Source organism: Phyllobates terribilis, unplaced genomic scaffold (genome assembly GCF_046119375.1).
Source record: "Phyllobates terribilis strain yellow unplaced genomic scaffold, ASM4611937v1 Scaffold_4__5_contigs__length_816908805, whole genome shotgun sequence".
NCBI classification, from domain to species: domain Eukaryota; kingdom Metazoa; phylum Chordata; class Amphibia; order Anura; family Dendrobatidae; genus Phyllobates; species Phyllobates terribilis.
This window is the reverse complement of record NW_027362764.1, coordinates 550705803-550721214: the sequence shown is the minus strand read 5'-3', so window position 1 is coordinate 550721214 and position 15412 is coordinate 550705803. Positions and strand designations below refer to the sequence as shown.

General features: G+C 42.8%; 1 protein-coding gene across 2 annotated transcripts in view; it reads left to right on the top strand.

The window, feature by feature from the left end:
- Positions 1-338: 338 nt before the first annotated feature.
- Positions 339-15412, top strand: part of LOC141265647 (cadherin-7) — a 471557-nt gene continuing 456483 nt past the window's right edge. The window contains exon 1 of one of the 2 annotated variants that reach the window (XM_073678971.1): positions 339-1059. The gene's annotated coding sequence lies outside the window, so the exon portion shown is untranslated. Of the gene's footprint in view, positions 1060-1214; positions 1433-15412 lie in introns of those variants that run through there. The other variant, XM_073678972.1, reaches the window with a different exon arrangement.

Below are 15412 nucleotides of genomic sequence, written 5' to 3'. Positions count from 1 at the left end.
ATTTGAATAGTATCACATATACATATATATATATATATATGTATATATATATATATATATATATATATATATATATATATATATATATATATATATGCTTGTTTCTTGCTCTTCTGCATATTATTAAGTCAGGATTCAATATAATAGAATTCCGGTGTGAATCAATCTGCAATGCTTCACTGCTGAATACACATGGTGCTAACAATAGCGATAGCGAGACAATAGGAAACTGGAGCAATAGGCAGAGTGATTCCAGCAACACTATATATCTGACCTGACTATTGTTCCAAAGTGTTTAGACACAGGCTCCTCTCTGGAAGATGAGTTTCACACTGAGCCTAAATCATACACTGGGATTTTACACCAGACAACACAGCAGGTGGAGAAAATACTGAAGCACAGAAGTGTAGAACTAGGGCAGGCTTTAGTGATTGAAAGGGCAAAACTATAAAGCAAGAAAACTCTAAAGTTGTGATTGGCTTCTATGACTTTGCCTTGTTTCCTCAGGAGCTCAATTGATCCTGGTTCCTAATCACAAGCTAAAGAAAGAAAAAATCTGAAAACTCTCTCCTGAAGCTCGTTTAGATGCAAATACTTGATAGGATATAATCTGGTTAGTAGCACGCCTCCATTTCATAGACAATCTCTGGTTTTATAGTGAGGACTCCATCTGCACCTCCTGTCAAGAGAGGATGTTCCTGCTTTGGAGGCTTTTTTAATAGCAACTGCTGTATCCAAGAAGAACAAAAAGAGAGAAGAAAGGGAAAAAAAAAGAGAGAGGAGTCACGGTGCTTCCTTTTCATATTCTCAGATGAAGAAGTGAACTAGTCAGAGGCCACAGAGCATGTTCTCTCAGCAGTTCAGACCCCTAGAGACCCTGATATCACTGAGCTGCTGCTACTACTGCACAGACAGCCCAAAGCAGAGCTCCACTAAGTTCTCCTTACGACAGAGCAGGCACATGTCTCCTCCAGGAGCAGGTAGCAGCAGCTTAACATAAGGCACTGAGGATTTACACAGTTCTCCATTTGGCTACACTAAAAGAAGAAGAAGAAGGAGGTAAGATGTTTCTGCTATTTTGGACTCTCTTTTGTGCATTGGATTATTTGTAAGCATTTCATTCCAGGGAATTGTATCCTAGGTTCCTGCTCAGTGTTACAGAAAGATGGATCATTTGCATGCAGCATCAATGACATTTAGAAGTTACTTCCATTCTAATCAGAGGTTGCTTTGAAAAGAGATAAAAAAGACCTGCTGCCAGTAAGCATATAAAAAGGCAAGTCTGCAGAAAAAAAAGAAGCATGCTTCAAATGAGAAGGCACAGGAGGGAAGGAGGGCTAGTCGGGAATAGGAAGCTATCAGGAGAATGCCTCTCAGGAACAGCAGCCAGTATAGACAAGACTTAGAGGGATCCGAAATTGGGAGGCAGCAGGTAAATATTCATTCTGCATTGCTATGTGTCTATGTGCTGAGTGCAGGTCTTATTCCTTGGGCTGCTCTAACTGTGAGCTCCAGACTTGTCCATTCTGATATATGGATATAAATGTTCTTGTTAAAGTGTCTAACATAGGGGAGGTTAAATGCTTGATGACTCGTGTTCTCCTAAGTGTTCTGACTTGCAGTGTGTGTACTATGGCACTTTATCATTGTGTTCCTGGCAATTCAAGCTGAGGCTAAGGTCAGCGAGGGTGATGTTGAGCATGAATTCACCAGGCAATGTCAGGATACAGGCTATTCAGTGGAATTATTATGTTGATGCTGGCACTGCTCAATGTGTGGGTGACAGCAGGTATCCTTCTCTTTCTATATATGTACATCTGACTACAGGCAAGTGCACATGTGCTGCATACTCTCTATGCAACATTCAGGTAATGACTGTAACAGGAGATTGCAAAAAAATGCTTTGCTAGCAAACTTGTTAGGAATACAAATTACCTGTCCTGGCATATTAGAAAGGTCAAGTCCATTTACGTTCCATTTTTTTAAGCAGAATGTGCTAGATTAGCATCAACAATACCCAAGGTGTTGTGTTTCATCAGATTGGCTATTTATTATCAGTGTCATATCATATTTGGAGTCTCTGCAGAACATACTTGCTAGTAAAACACCTGGATCAGGTCAAATAATGTGTTTCACAGCAGAGGGAAGATCGATTGAATACATTAAGCTTTATCAGAGTGTAGAGGAAACAATGAAGTTTACTTACTGTACATACAAGCCACATTAGATAAACTTGTATTAATAGACTACAAACTTTGGATACATCTGACCGTCTCCTGATTTATCCATCTATGGGAGCTGCTACTGGAATTATAGACCTTTGTGTGTCCACTGTCCACAGCTCACTATAGTTAAAGTAAATCATGGGAGACATGGGCTTAACTCTGTGCAGCAGAGATAATTAGCTAGTTACTGTAGAAGCTAGTAAATTACAGTGTGTAGCATTTCATGATAGATGTCCCATAGAACAAGTGCTTGCTTTTTTTCTATATATTATATACTACCCAGCTTAATTAGATACTGCCATATAACTGTTGCTCAGTAGTATTGTCCACTTTTAGGACGGAGTTAAATCATTATCCCACTTAGCGCATCTACGAGCGTGTGCTGGGCAAAGACATAGTGCACAGTCATATCCCAGAAGGATGACGCACACATCACTAAAAGCACATTTTTATTTTTAAAACAATGGGATATAATAACCTTCAGCCTCACATTCAAGATTAACCTGAAGGATCCGTTCATATCATTGCCTCGTCTAATATTATAGCATCATTTTATAGAGGACAGGTCACAATCATATCCCATTACTTTGTTATTTAACTAATTGTTGCATGTACTGCATAGCAATTATGGATAATATATGGCATTTGGCAATTATATATAATGACCCAACTGATTGGGGATAATGTGTTTGCAAGGGTGCAATATCATACTTATAGGTTAGAAGGTTCAAAAACATCTAGAAAGAACTGCATTATGACACTTTGATGCTCATTACTTCTTGCTAATGCAAATGGCAATTTGTAATAAAGTAATTGACAGAGACAGAACTGCTGAGTGTCATAACCTATTAATCCTTAGTGATTAATGTGCAAGTATTAACCTGATGAGAAGAATATTATTAAAGCCCTGTGTGCTGTGTAGGAGTCCATGCTCCTAGTGCACTGCTAGCAGATGTCACTTATCATGTGCTTGTGGTGCATTGGTTCGTACCTTCTGTTTTCTCCTCTAGCATTGAACTACACAGGTAGACAGATATTTTAGGCATCTTGGAGCATTGCTGTATTTATACTAGAAACAATAGGGAGCTGCTGGCCAGCTGGCATACCATGCATCATATGCACGCTCCCTTCTTCAGAGCCCCGCTATGTGTTATTTGTAGATTACAAGCTTACCTTGCTAATTGTCCAGGCCTGTGACTCACTGTTTTGTCTCTTTAATTATCTATACTGTAAACTGTACATAGAAAGGATTTATTTTGCAGAACATTTACTCTTGCGTTGAATGTGACTTTCAATGTAATTTCATCTTGGAGCCTGAGGACCTCTTTTTGTTTTTGGAAATGTTCTTAATTACCTTATTCCCAGATATAATAAAGCATGTGATGCCAGGGTTTGGATAATGTGTATTTATGAGACTAAATGAATTGTTTTGAAAACGACTAATAAATGCCATTCTGCATGATGATCTAATCTGCCAGCTTTTAGCCAAAAATGTCACCTGTCTAAGAAGAACATCCAATAACCCTAAGGTGTAGTAAAGTAGCATACTCCTCTATGTCCTACGTCGTTAATTAAAAGTTGTAGGTTACAGATTTCATGTAAAAGTAGAATAGGTGCAGATGGCCTGGCTTATGTTTCTTTTTAATCAATTGTTTTAGGCACTTGTGTCTGTAAAAGATAAAGTAATTTGTGTATGAAATATGGATTAAAAATTGCAGCAAACCTATTAATTGTTTAGGCAACAAATGTACCAAAATGGACTAATTTAAAATAAGTCTCTGTCTTGTGGCCATGGATTTTGACTTTCCATTCTACTGAAAGGGTTAAGAGGGCTTGTAATGCTAAAAGGAATTGATTATAAAGAAGAAATCTATAACTTGTCAATTGTAAACTGGCAGCAAAGACTGTCATATCAACATGTGAGCTGTAAATGCTTTTTGCTGCTCTTTGCTATTAGCTTCTTAAAACAGATATAGGTGTTTTTTTTTAAAATGTCTATTATTGCCTTATCTCATATATTACTACTCTCCTTTAATGATATTAGTTCTTATCTGACCCATCATTGCCTAATCTCGCATATTACTGATTGCCTCCAATGATATTTGTTCCTATCTGCCACATTATTGCTGCTTTACTTTTACTTATTATAGTTCACCTCCGGACAGATTAGTTCATATCCGCCCCATCATGGCTGCATTATCCTATATATCAAAATCAATCTCCAGTGAGACTAGCTTTCATCGGCCCCTTGATGGCTGCCTTGTCTTCCATATCACAGTTTACCTCCAGTGAGATTAACTTTTATCTGTCCCATAATGGCTGCCCTATCTTACATATTACAGATTACCTCTAGTGAGGTTAGTTGTTATCTATCCCATCATGGCTGCCTTGACTTACATATCACAGTTCACCTGCAGGGATGTTAATTCATATCTGCCCCATCATGGCTGCCTTATCTTACATATCACAATTCACTTCATGGGAGATTAGTTGTTGTCTGGCCCAACATGGCTGCTTTTACTTACTTATTAGAGTTTGCATCCAGTGATTTTAGATCTTATCTGCCCCATCATGACTGCCTAATCTTTCAAATCAGAGCTCACCTTCAGTGATTTAGATCTTAGCTGCCCCTTGAAGGCTGCCTTATCTTATATATCACAGTTCACCTCCAGTAATATTAATTCTTATCTGCTCCATCATAGCTGTCATCTTAGATACTACAGTTTACTTCCAGTGAGATTAGTTATCTTCTCCATCATGGCTGCCTTTATCATACATATCACAGTTCACCTCCATTGAATTTAGGTCTTATCTGCCCCATCATGGCTTCTTTATCTCACGTATCAGAGTTCACCTCCTGTGATTTAGTTCTTAGGTGCTCCATCATGGCTTCCTTATCTCACATATCAGAGTTCACCTCCAGTGATTTAGTTCTTAGGTGCTCCATCATTGCTTCTTTAGCTCACGTATCAGAGTTCACATCCAGTGATTTAGTTCTTAGGTGCTCCATCATGGCTTCTTTAACTCACGTATCAGAGTTCACATCCAGTGATTTAGTTCTTAGGTGCTCCATCATGGCTTCCTTATCTCACATATCAGAGTTCACCTCCAATGATTTAGTTATTAGGTGTCTCATCATGGCTTCTTTAACTCACGTATCAGAGTTCATATCCAGTGATTTAGTTCTTAGGTGCTCCATCATGGCTTCTTTACCTCACATATCAGAGTTCTCCTCCTGTGATTTAGTTCTTAGGTGCTCCATCATGGCTTCCTTATCTCACATATCAGAGTTCACCTCCAGTGATTTAGTTCTTAGGTGCTCCATCATGGCTTCTTTAACTCACGTATCAGAGTTCACATCCAGTGATTTAGTTCTTAGGTGCTCCATCATGGCTTCTTTACCTCACATATCAGAGTTCACCTCCTGTGATTTAGTTCTTAAGTGCCCCATCACGGCTGCCTTATCTTACATATCACAGTACACTTGCATTGATAATAGCTCTAAAACTACTAGAGATGAGTGATTAAATTCAAAGGATGCTAGTACGGAGACAATGTGAGCAATCAGTGACCACCGGACAGGAGCACTATGAACCACCTCCTACTTGCCTGCATCTTTTCTTTGATTAGCTAGCCTAGAGTAGCACCATCATTGATGTGTGACGCACACACGATATCCTGCCAGGCTGGCTAATCAAATGTGGAGTCGAGCATGATGGCAGGTAGGAGGTGGTTTGCAGGGTGACCATTAAGTAATGTTGTAGATGCTGGACCAGAATTTTGCTAATTTTTTCACTCATCTCTATCACCTTCCCCATTATCACTTGCCCAACGACATTTATAAGGCAAGAAATCCCACTTATTAAACCTGACAGGGCACACCTGTGAAGTGAAACCATTTCCGGTGACTACCTCTTGAAGCTCATCAAGAGAATGCCAAGAGTGTGCAAAGCAGTCATCAAAGCAAAAGGTGGCTACTTTGAAGAACCTAGAATATAAGACATATTTTCAGTTGTTTCACACTTTTTTGTTAAGTATATATTTCCACATGTGTTAATTCATAGTTTTGATGCCTTCAGTGTGAATGTACAATTTTCAAAGTCAAGAAAATATAGAAAAATCTTAAAATGAGAAGATGTGTCCAAACTTTTGGTCTGTACTATATATATGTATATATATACATTATATATAAATACATATATATTGTAGTGTCCTATATATATATATATATATATATATATATACATATATATATATAATATTATAATAGTTATATTATTATGTTATATATAATGTGTGTATATATATATATATATATATATATACCTTGAAAAAGGTTCTGTGAACCGAAACGTTGCTTCTTGGGGTCATTAAAGTCCATTTTTTCTAAAAAATTATTTGGAGTGCTGCCTTTTGATATACCTTCTTTGATATGCAACAGTTTGGACCGACTGTTTGGAGGCCTGGCACCCATTAGTGAGTAATTATTAAATGGTGCTGTTTTCAATATAATTTATATATATATATATATATATATTATATATAAATAAATAGGTTGAAGCCACTTATAAGTATGTGCATATAGGCAGCCTCTACCTGTTTATTTAGATAGATAGATAGATAGATAGATAGATAGATAGATAGATAGATAGATAGATAGATAGATAGATAGATGGATAGATAGATAGATGGATAGATATCCATGATCAGCGACATTATAACGATTTATCATAGCTAGTGACTGCGGGGAGACATTTCAAGTTCGAGACTGTCGCATTAACCAGTGGGTGTCACTGTAGCACTGACAAAGGAGACACTAATTGAGCAGAGAGAGGCAGTGAGGGAACAGTGAAAGTTTCCCCTCTTATACGTGAAGATATTGGCATTTTAAGTATTTTTTGTTTCCCAGTTTAACTCACCTTTTTAACAGCTGAAAATATGTTATTGGATAAAGGTTTTATTGGGAAAAAGATATTTTGGACTTGATTCAGGCAGAAATCTATACAATACAAAGAAAAGTCGAATGCAGTGAATTGTGTGTATTTGGCAGAGCAAACTATAAAAATTGGTAAGATGTCGCTGTTCTATATATTTTTTTATTTTTTATTCTGTATTATTTTGATCCAATATGGGTTAAGAACAGTTGAAGCAACAATTCTGTGAAGAACTAGGACATAGCTTTTAGCGTAATGCCTGTGTCATTCGTGAGCAAATATTGTCTATACCACACAAAGGATAATACATTTATTGTGTACGGGGCTAAGTGAAATATTTTAGCTTTTAAATTGTAAATGGTGAAGCATTTTCGCCTTTGTATGTAACTATGGCTGATATAACATAGTGCTTCCCCTCTATAAGTAATCTATACTATAGGTCATTTCTGTCTTTTATGTCTTACTGTGAGACACCACTTTTCATAGAATTTGTACTTCTGTAGTTATTTTCTATAACTCTAATGTAAATAGCCTAGTAATCTCGTACCTTCCAGAGTTTACAGTGCCAATGATCACCTTTGCCACTCAATTATTACAGGTTTCACACAAACTCGGTAAAGTCAGATCCTGCAGCCATACTCCCACCCAACAGTTACTTCTTACCCACCAAAAATATGTTACTAAGCAATATTGAACAGGATACCGCTTGTAATCTGGAGACATCATTAAAGAGATTTTAGTCAAAATTGTTTGCAAAGTTGATTTATTTTTTTCAGGTGTACCGCAGCAATGAACATATATGATAGGAAATGTATGCATACCTTCTAAGTAGAGATGAGCCATTCTCCTGAAATTTGATTAGTGCAGATTCGATCAATTCAGGAGGGAAATTTTGATTTGCTTCAAATAACTTAAATATAAATTGAATTGGCTGAGAAGGGGTTAAAAAATCTTTCACTCAGCTCTCCTCGGATCTTCCATACACTATTTAAAGGGGTTGTCCAATCCAAGTTGATAAGTCTGCAGTCACACGATGTGACTGCAGACGTATTAATCCCCCAGTGCATGCACTGTGCGCTGAGAGGGTTCACCGGTTTCTGAACCGGGACTGGAGTGTATGTATGAGTTATACATATTCCCAGCCAGAGGTTGTCCTGAGGCCATACACTTCTATGGAGCGAGGCCATGTCCTCTAGTCGGCGACTGGACGACCACATCACTAGTCAAGGAGCAGCCTCACTCTGTACTAGTGTAGGAATCGAGGCCACGCCCACTGGATGGGCTCCGGACTGGAGTATGCATAACTCATACCTACCATTGGTCTCGGCTCTAAAAAATTTTCTTAAGGTTGTTGGCTGAACAAATAGTTTTGATTCTCAATAACCCTTGGTCTCAGCTCTAAAAAAAATTCTTAAGGTTGCTGGCTGAACAAATAGTTTTGATTCTCAGTACTCCGATTGACTTTCCTCTAATGTCAGTTTTGATCATGACTAGTGTTGAGCGAGCAATAAAATGCTCGGGTGCTCAAAGCTCGGGCCGAGCTCACTGTGATACTCACGTGCTCGACCCGAGCAACGAGCCCAATGTTAGTCTATGGGAGACCCGAACATTTTTGCGGCGGCTCCCCCGGCAGTCTGTAGACAGCCTAAAAAGTGCCCAAAACGATAGTGACAGTGCTCAAATGACATGGAAGAATTTCTGACCCCCAGGTCATTGCTGTCAACAACGTGGTCAGAGGTATTAAGCCACTTTTACAGGCTCACAATAAAATGTTCAAAAACGAAAGTGAAAGTGCTTTCCTGTGAAATATGTTAACCCCTTAACGACCATGGGTCTTTCTGTTTTTGTGCTTTCCTTTTTTGCTCCTCTTCTTCCCAGAGCCAGAACTTTTTTAATTTTCGCTCAATATGGCCATGTGAGGGCTTATTTTTTGCTGGACGAGTTGTACTTTTAAACACCATCACTGGTTTTACCATATCGTGTGCTGGAAAATGGGAAAAAAATTCCAAGTGCTGTGAAACTGCAAAAAAAATGCAATTCCACAGTTGTTTTTTGGGTCCTTTTTTTACCACGTTCACAGATTGCTAAAACTGACCTGCCATCATTATTTTCCAGGTCGTTACGAGTTGATAGACTCCAAACATGTATAGGTTCTTTTTTATTTAAGTGGTGAAAAAAAAATCCAAAGCTTGCTAAAAAAAAAAAAAAAAAATGACGCCATTTTCCGAGACCCTTAGCTTCTCCATTTTTCGGGATCTGGGGCCAGGTGAGGGCTTATTTTTTGCATGCCGGTCTGACGTTTTTATTGATACCATTTTGGGGTAGATCTGATGTTTTGATCGCCCGTTATTGCATTTTATTGCAAAGTTGTAGCGACCAAAAAAACTTAATTCTGGCGTTTAAAATTTTTTTCTCGTTACGCCGTTTACTGATTGTATTAATTCTTCTTTTATATTGATAGATCGGGCAATTCTGAACGCAGCGATACCAAATATGTGTATGTGTTTTTTTTTATATATATATATTTTATTTTGATAGGGGCGAAAGGGGGGTGACTTAAACTTTTATATATTTTTTATTTTTTTTATTTTTTTAAAAACTTTTTTTTACACTTTCTGCTTGCTTCTATAGTCTCCAGAGGAGACTAGAAGCAGCAGTTGTCTGATTGCTTCTACTGCATACAAGCGATGAGCAGATCGCTTGTATGCAGGAGAAATGCTCACTTGCTATGAGCGCTGACCACTAATTGGCGCTCATAGCAATTGAGACATGACAACCACAGGCGTCTGCTGCAGACCCTGAGTTGTCATGCCCACCCATTGGTGACCCGCGATCACGAGACGGGGTCACTGATGGGCGGGGCTTAGGACTCCAGGAAGCGCGAGTTAAATGCCACTGTCAGAGATTTAACATATTAACAGCCGCGGGTGGATTGCGATTCCAATAATCAGCTGACATGTGCTCGCTTCAGTGCGGGCTCACCGCCGGAGCCCCCACTGAACCGGCCTTCCCGACCTGGTGCGTACTATTATTGACCAGGTCGGAAAGGGGTTAAGGAACATCCTTTCCAGGGTAAGGACTTGTGTATAAGGTAAAATAAATAACCAAAAACAAAAATACTCCTCCACACCTTGGGCTATGTTCACAAGTAGCATTTTTTATGCGTTTTTGCACGTTTGTATTGCTTTCAACCGTGACAAATGCATTCACCGGGAAATGTCATTTTAACATTTTACAACCTTATCTGGCCATGTGCTGTGTGACACATGCATACAGTGCTAAAAAGACATGGGAACAGCATGGGGAAGACCCCTGGAAGCATCTCTGACACCCAGGTCACTGCCTAAAAGTTTGCCCATCAGAAGTGATCCTTGCCGCATCAGAAGATGCAGACTTGCAACTATCCCCGTGCAAGTCCTTGTCCCAGGGCAGTGTTCAATTGTACCTCCCCCATAACTTGCAATACAAGCGCAAGTATGCAGCCTGCCACCCACCCACCCCCCAGGCTGCAATACCATACTGCTAGCTTGCTTGCACTTGAAATTGGGCCTTTTAGGCATGTGGAGGTGAAATCTGGCCACCACGTCATGGCTGCGTCGGTAGCCTGGTATTCATACTCAGTCCCCAGCCGCCCGGCGGCCGGGTGTCCATGCTTGGTGCCCAGCCGCCAGGGGGGTGGCCGGGTGTCCATACTCAGTCCCCAGCCGCCCCGCGGCCGGGTGCCAACACACAGTCCCCAGCCGCGTGGGGGTGGCCGGGTGTCCATAAACAGTCCCCAGCCGCCCCTATTTGTCCCGGTGCGTCTTATACACAAGCGTGCATGCCAAAACATTACCTGTGCCCTCCCCAGTGCATTTAGTGGGAAGGACAGCCTAACCACAAACACGTGGACAAGTGAATGTGGCCAGGAATGGTCCATCTCACTGATGCCTTCACACTGGGTTAATATTGTGGAAGCCGGGACACAGTTGGACACTGGGATGCAACACGTCCTCCAGACATAGAGGATTGCGGGTCCTGGGTCAATCAGGCTTCAACACAAAGTTCAGAAGGTAGACAGCAGCAGTGGTCGGCCTCCAACACAACGAGTAAATTATTCATGATCATGAGGCCATCAACCTCCTTAGCTTTCTGTTCCTTGGAATGCAAGCGCATGTATGTAGTAGCAGCTAGGCCTGAGGTGGTCAACGTTTTGGCGCATATTCTACCTCCTTCGAGGATTGCTGGATGTTTTCCTGCTACTATCCCAGTTCTATGACTCCCGTTAAAACAAAGCTTCAGGTGATGAATGATGGATGAAGTGGTGGCAAAGGAGAAAGAGCAGGAGGAACAGAGACCATTCACATCAATATCAGGCCAGCCAACCACACATGTCTTGTAGGATATGTTTCCGTACCAAAAGGAGCAGTTCAGCTACACAGTTATAAGGCATACAGTGAATGCAATGCCTACCAAAAATTTCGAGGCACTCCAATGCCCCTTGGAAGTGACATGGAGGTCAGAGGGCCTTAACTAAACCGTTTTTTCCATTTATAGCAACTGGGTCTCCTGTACACTGTTGGCCTAAGCAGGGAATAGAAGGCTTTCCAAAAATTATTATGCACTGCAATGCCCCTTACAAGAGCCATGTGTGGCACCCCAGGGGTCTGGTCACCACAGTAATAGAGATATTACGTCGGAGAGCAAGTGGGAGGTTTCCTGGTCAGGATCCCTTAAACATGCAACATCCTCCTGCCCCAGTCCTGGGAGGGGAGAATTCTGTCCTTATAAACTGGATCTGGGGCGGGGTTGAGTGAGTCAGAGAACAGTCAGAGTCAGAGTGAGAGCAAGGGAAAGTAACAGCAAGGAGCTCTGTAGGAGCTAGGAGCTAAAGACCAGGGGCTGGAAGCTGAGCAGAGCTCGCCCTGGCAGAAGACAATAGGAACCAGACACAGGAGTCCGAAGCTGTGAGGACTTATATATCCAGCAGCAGAAACCAGCCGGCAGGGGATTTCAGGTCCTCTGGCCATAGAAGCCCGGAGGCTCAGTCACAAGCAAGGGACCAGCACCGCCGTCGTGGAGCGGAGGCTAACAGAAGGCCCCAAGTCACCAGCCATACGGGTGAGCACTAAACGGTACACTCAGGGACGTGGGCTACTTCTACCCGCTTACAGCAAGGTAGCCAGGAAGAGTGCAGACAGACGGGGAGGCCTACAACTCCACCTGGCCAGGGGAACTCCTGCTTGCTCACAGACTGACCAGGCCTCTTATGCTAGCCAGTACTCCCGGGAGGGTCTACCTTATAATCATCAGTAAAGACCCTGAACTGCATTGCAAAGACTCTGAGTCGTTCCTGCTGCGCTCGTGCACCATCACCCCCATCATCCACACTCATTGCCCTGAGGCTATACTCCTCTCGAGGGGAGTTATCCCATTCTATGCTGCGCACACAACACCAGCCTCAGCGGTCTGCCTCACAGCGGTGGTACTCCCTGACCGCAATCCACGGGTGACGCAGTCGGACAATTAACCTCAAAACCTAAGAAAGACTGCCACTGGTTTGACCAGCCTGAGCCACGGGACCGGGTCACCGCCACGGAGACTACAGACCCCAGAGAGCCGGCATCAGGTATCCCACACACGTGTACACACGGCCCAGGGGGCGCCTCACATGCAGTACAGCATATTACAAACATAAGTCCCATTATTGTGGAGTGGGTGTCCCATAGTATTTGCTTATGCCTTGCAAGCAAAAGCTGCCAAAAATTAGGACGGAGCAACTTGCAATGCCCCTTACAAGAGCCATGCAGTACAGCATATTACAATCATAAGTCCCATTATTGGGGAGTGGGTCTCCCATAGTATTTGCTTATGCCTTGCAAGCAAAAGCTGCCAAAAATTAGGACGGAGCAACTTGCAATGCCCCTTACAAGAGCCATGCAGTACAGCATATTACAAACATAAGTCCCATTATTGTGGAGTGGGTCTCCCATAGTATTTGCTTATGCTTTCCCAGCAAAAGCTGCCAAAAATTAGGACAGAGCAACTTGCAATGCCCCTTACAAGAGCCATGCAGTATAGCATATTACAAACATAAGTCCCATTATTGGGGAGTGGGTGTCCCATGGTATTTGCTTATGCTTTCCCAGCAAAAGCTGCCAAAAATTAGGATGGAGCAACTTGCAATGCCCCTTACAAGAGCCATGCAGTACAGCATATTACAAACATAAGTCCCATTATTGGGGAGTGGGTCTCCCATAGTATTAGCTTATGCTTTCCCAGCAAAAGCTGCCAAAAATTAGGACGGAGCAACTTGCAGTGCCCCTTACAAGAGCCATGCAGTACAGCATATTACAAACATAAGTTCCATTATTGGGGAGTGGGTGTCCCATGGTATTTGCTTATGCTTTCCCAGCAAAAGCTGCCAAAAATTAGGACGGAGGAACTTGCAATGCTGGCACCCTGGTGGTATAGTGGTGGTGGAGGCTGAGGATAAGGAGAAGAAGATTAAACAGCCGAAACGAGGAAGCATATACCCATGTGTGGGTGTGAAGCGGTGCATGTGAATACACCTCCCGAAATAACACAGTGGATTTGACTTTATGTTACTCTGCTGTCATTTGATGGTGATGAGAAGTCTGGCCCAATCCAGCCCTTGTTCATTTTGATAAGGGTCAGCTGGTCAGCATTGTCAGTTGACAGGTGAGTGCGCTTATCAGTTATAATTCCCCCAGCGGCACTAAAAACACGCTCCGATAGCACGCTAGCGGCAGGGCAGGCCAGGAACTCCAAGGCGTACAGAGCGAGTTCATTCCAAGTGTCCAGCTTGGATACCCAATAATTAAAAGGCACAGAGGAATCACGGAGGACGCTGGTACGATCGGCAAGGTACTCCCTCACCATCTTTTGAAACTTTCCACTCCTTGTGAGAGTACCCCGCGCCTCAGGGCCTGTAAGCTGGGCGGGTGTCAGAAAACTGTCCCAGAAAGTTGACAGTGTTCCCCTGCCTCTGCTGGATTGGAGTTGCATCTCTCTCGCCTGTACGCCTTGGTTGGGCAACGAACTGTGACCTCTGCAGCTAGCGTGTTCAGATGGGAATTTTTTTAAGAGTTCTGCAGCAAGGGCCTTCTGGTATTGCCCCATTTTTGTAGACCTCTCCACCTCAGGAATAAGAGAGTGAAAGTTCTCCTTGTTGCGGGGGTCTACAAGTGTCACCAACCAGTAATGACTGTCACCCAACATTTTGACAACGCGAGGGTCACGGTTAAGGCAGCGTAACATAAAGTCAGCCATGCGTGCCAGACTGGTAACGGGCAAGATTTCCGTGTCCTCACCAAGATGACGACTGACCATGCTCTCCTCCTCCTCCTCTTCCTCATCCCCCTTGTCCTCAGGCCACCCACGCTGAACCGACGGTATGACACTTGTACAGGTACTACCGTCTACAATGCATGATAGCAGCTCCTGTTCTTCCTCCTCCTCCTCCTCCTCTCCCTCATTGTCCCCCAATGCACGTTGGGATGAGATGAGGCTGGGCTGTGTGTAGTCGCCCGCTACGGCTTCTTGATCCATCTCATCATACTCTGGCTGCAATGCCTCCTCTTTAATTCTCTGCAGAGAGCGTTGCAAAAGACAGACAAGTGGAATGCAGACACTAATGATGGCGTCATCGCCGCTCACCATCTTGGTGGCCTCCTCAAAGTTTGTCAGGATGGTACATATGTCAGACATCCAGGTCCACTCCTGAGGTCTTATGTGTGGAGTCTGACCTGAATATCGACGGCCTTGTTGCCGCTGGTACTCCACAACTGCTCTCTTCTGCTCACAAATCCTTTGCAACATGTGGAGGGTAGAGTTCCAACGTGTGGGGACATCACACACCAGTCGGTGTGCCGGAAGCTGCAAACGCTGCTGCAACACAGCAAGGGCGGCGGAAGCTGTAGCCGACTTGCGAAAATGAGCTGACAGGCGGCGTACTTTCACGAGCAGATCTGGCAACTCGGGGTACGATTTAAGAAACCGCTGAACCACGAGGTTAAGCACATGAGCCAGGCATGGTACGTGTGTGATCTCACCTCGCCTCAGAGCCGCCACCAGGTTACGGCCATTGTCACACACGACCATGCCGGGATGTAGGTTCAGCGGTCTCAGCAACAGATCTGCCTGCTCTTTCACAGCCGTCCACAACTCACAAGCAGTGTGAGGTTCATCACCTAAGCTTATGAGTTTCAGCACAGCCTGTTGCCACTTGGCGGAGGCAGTACTGCAATGCTT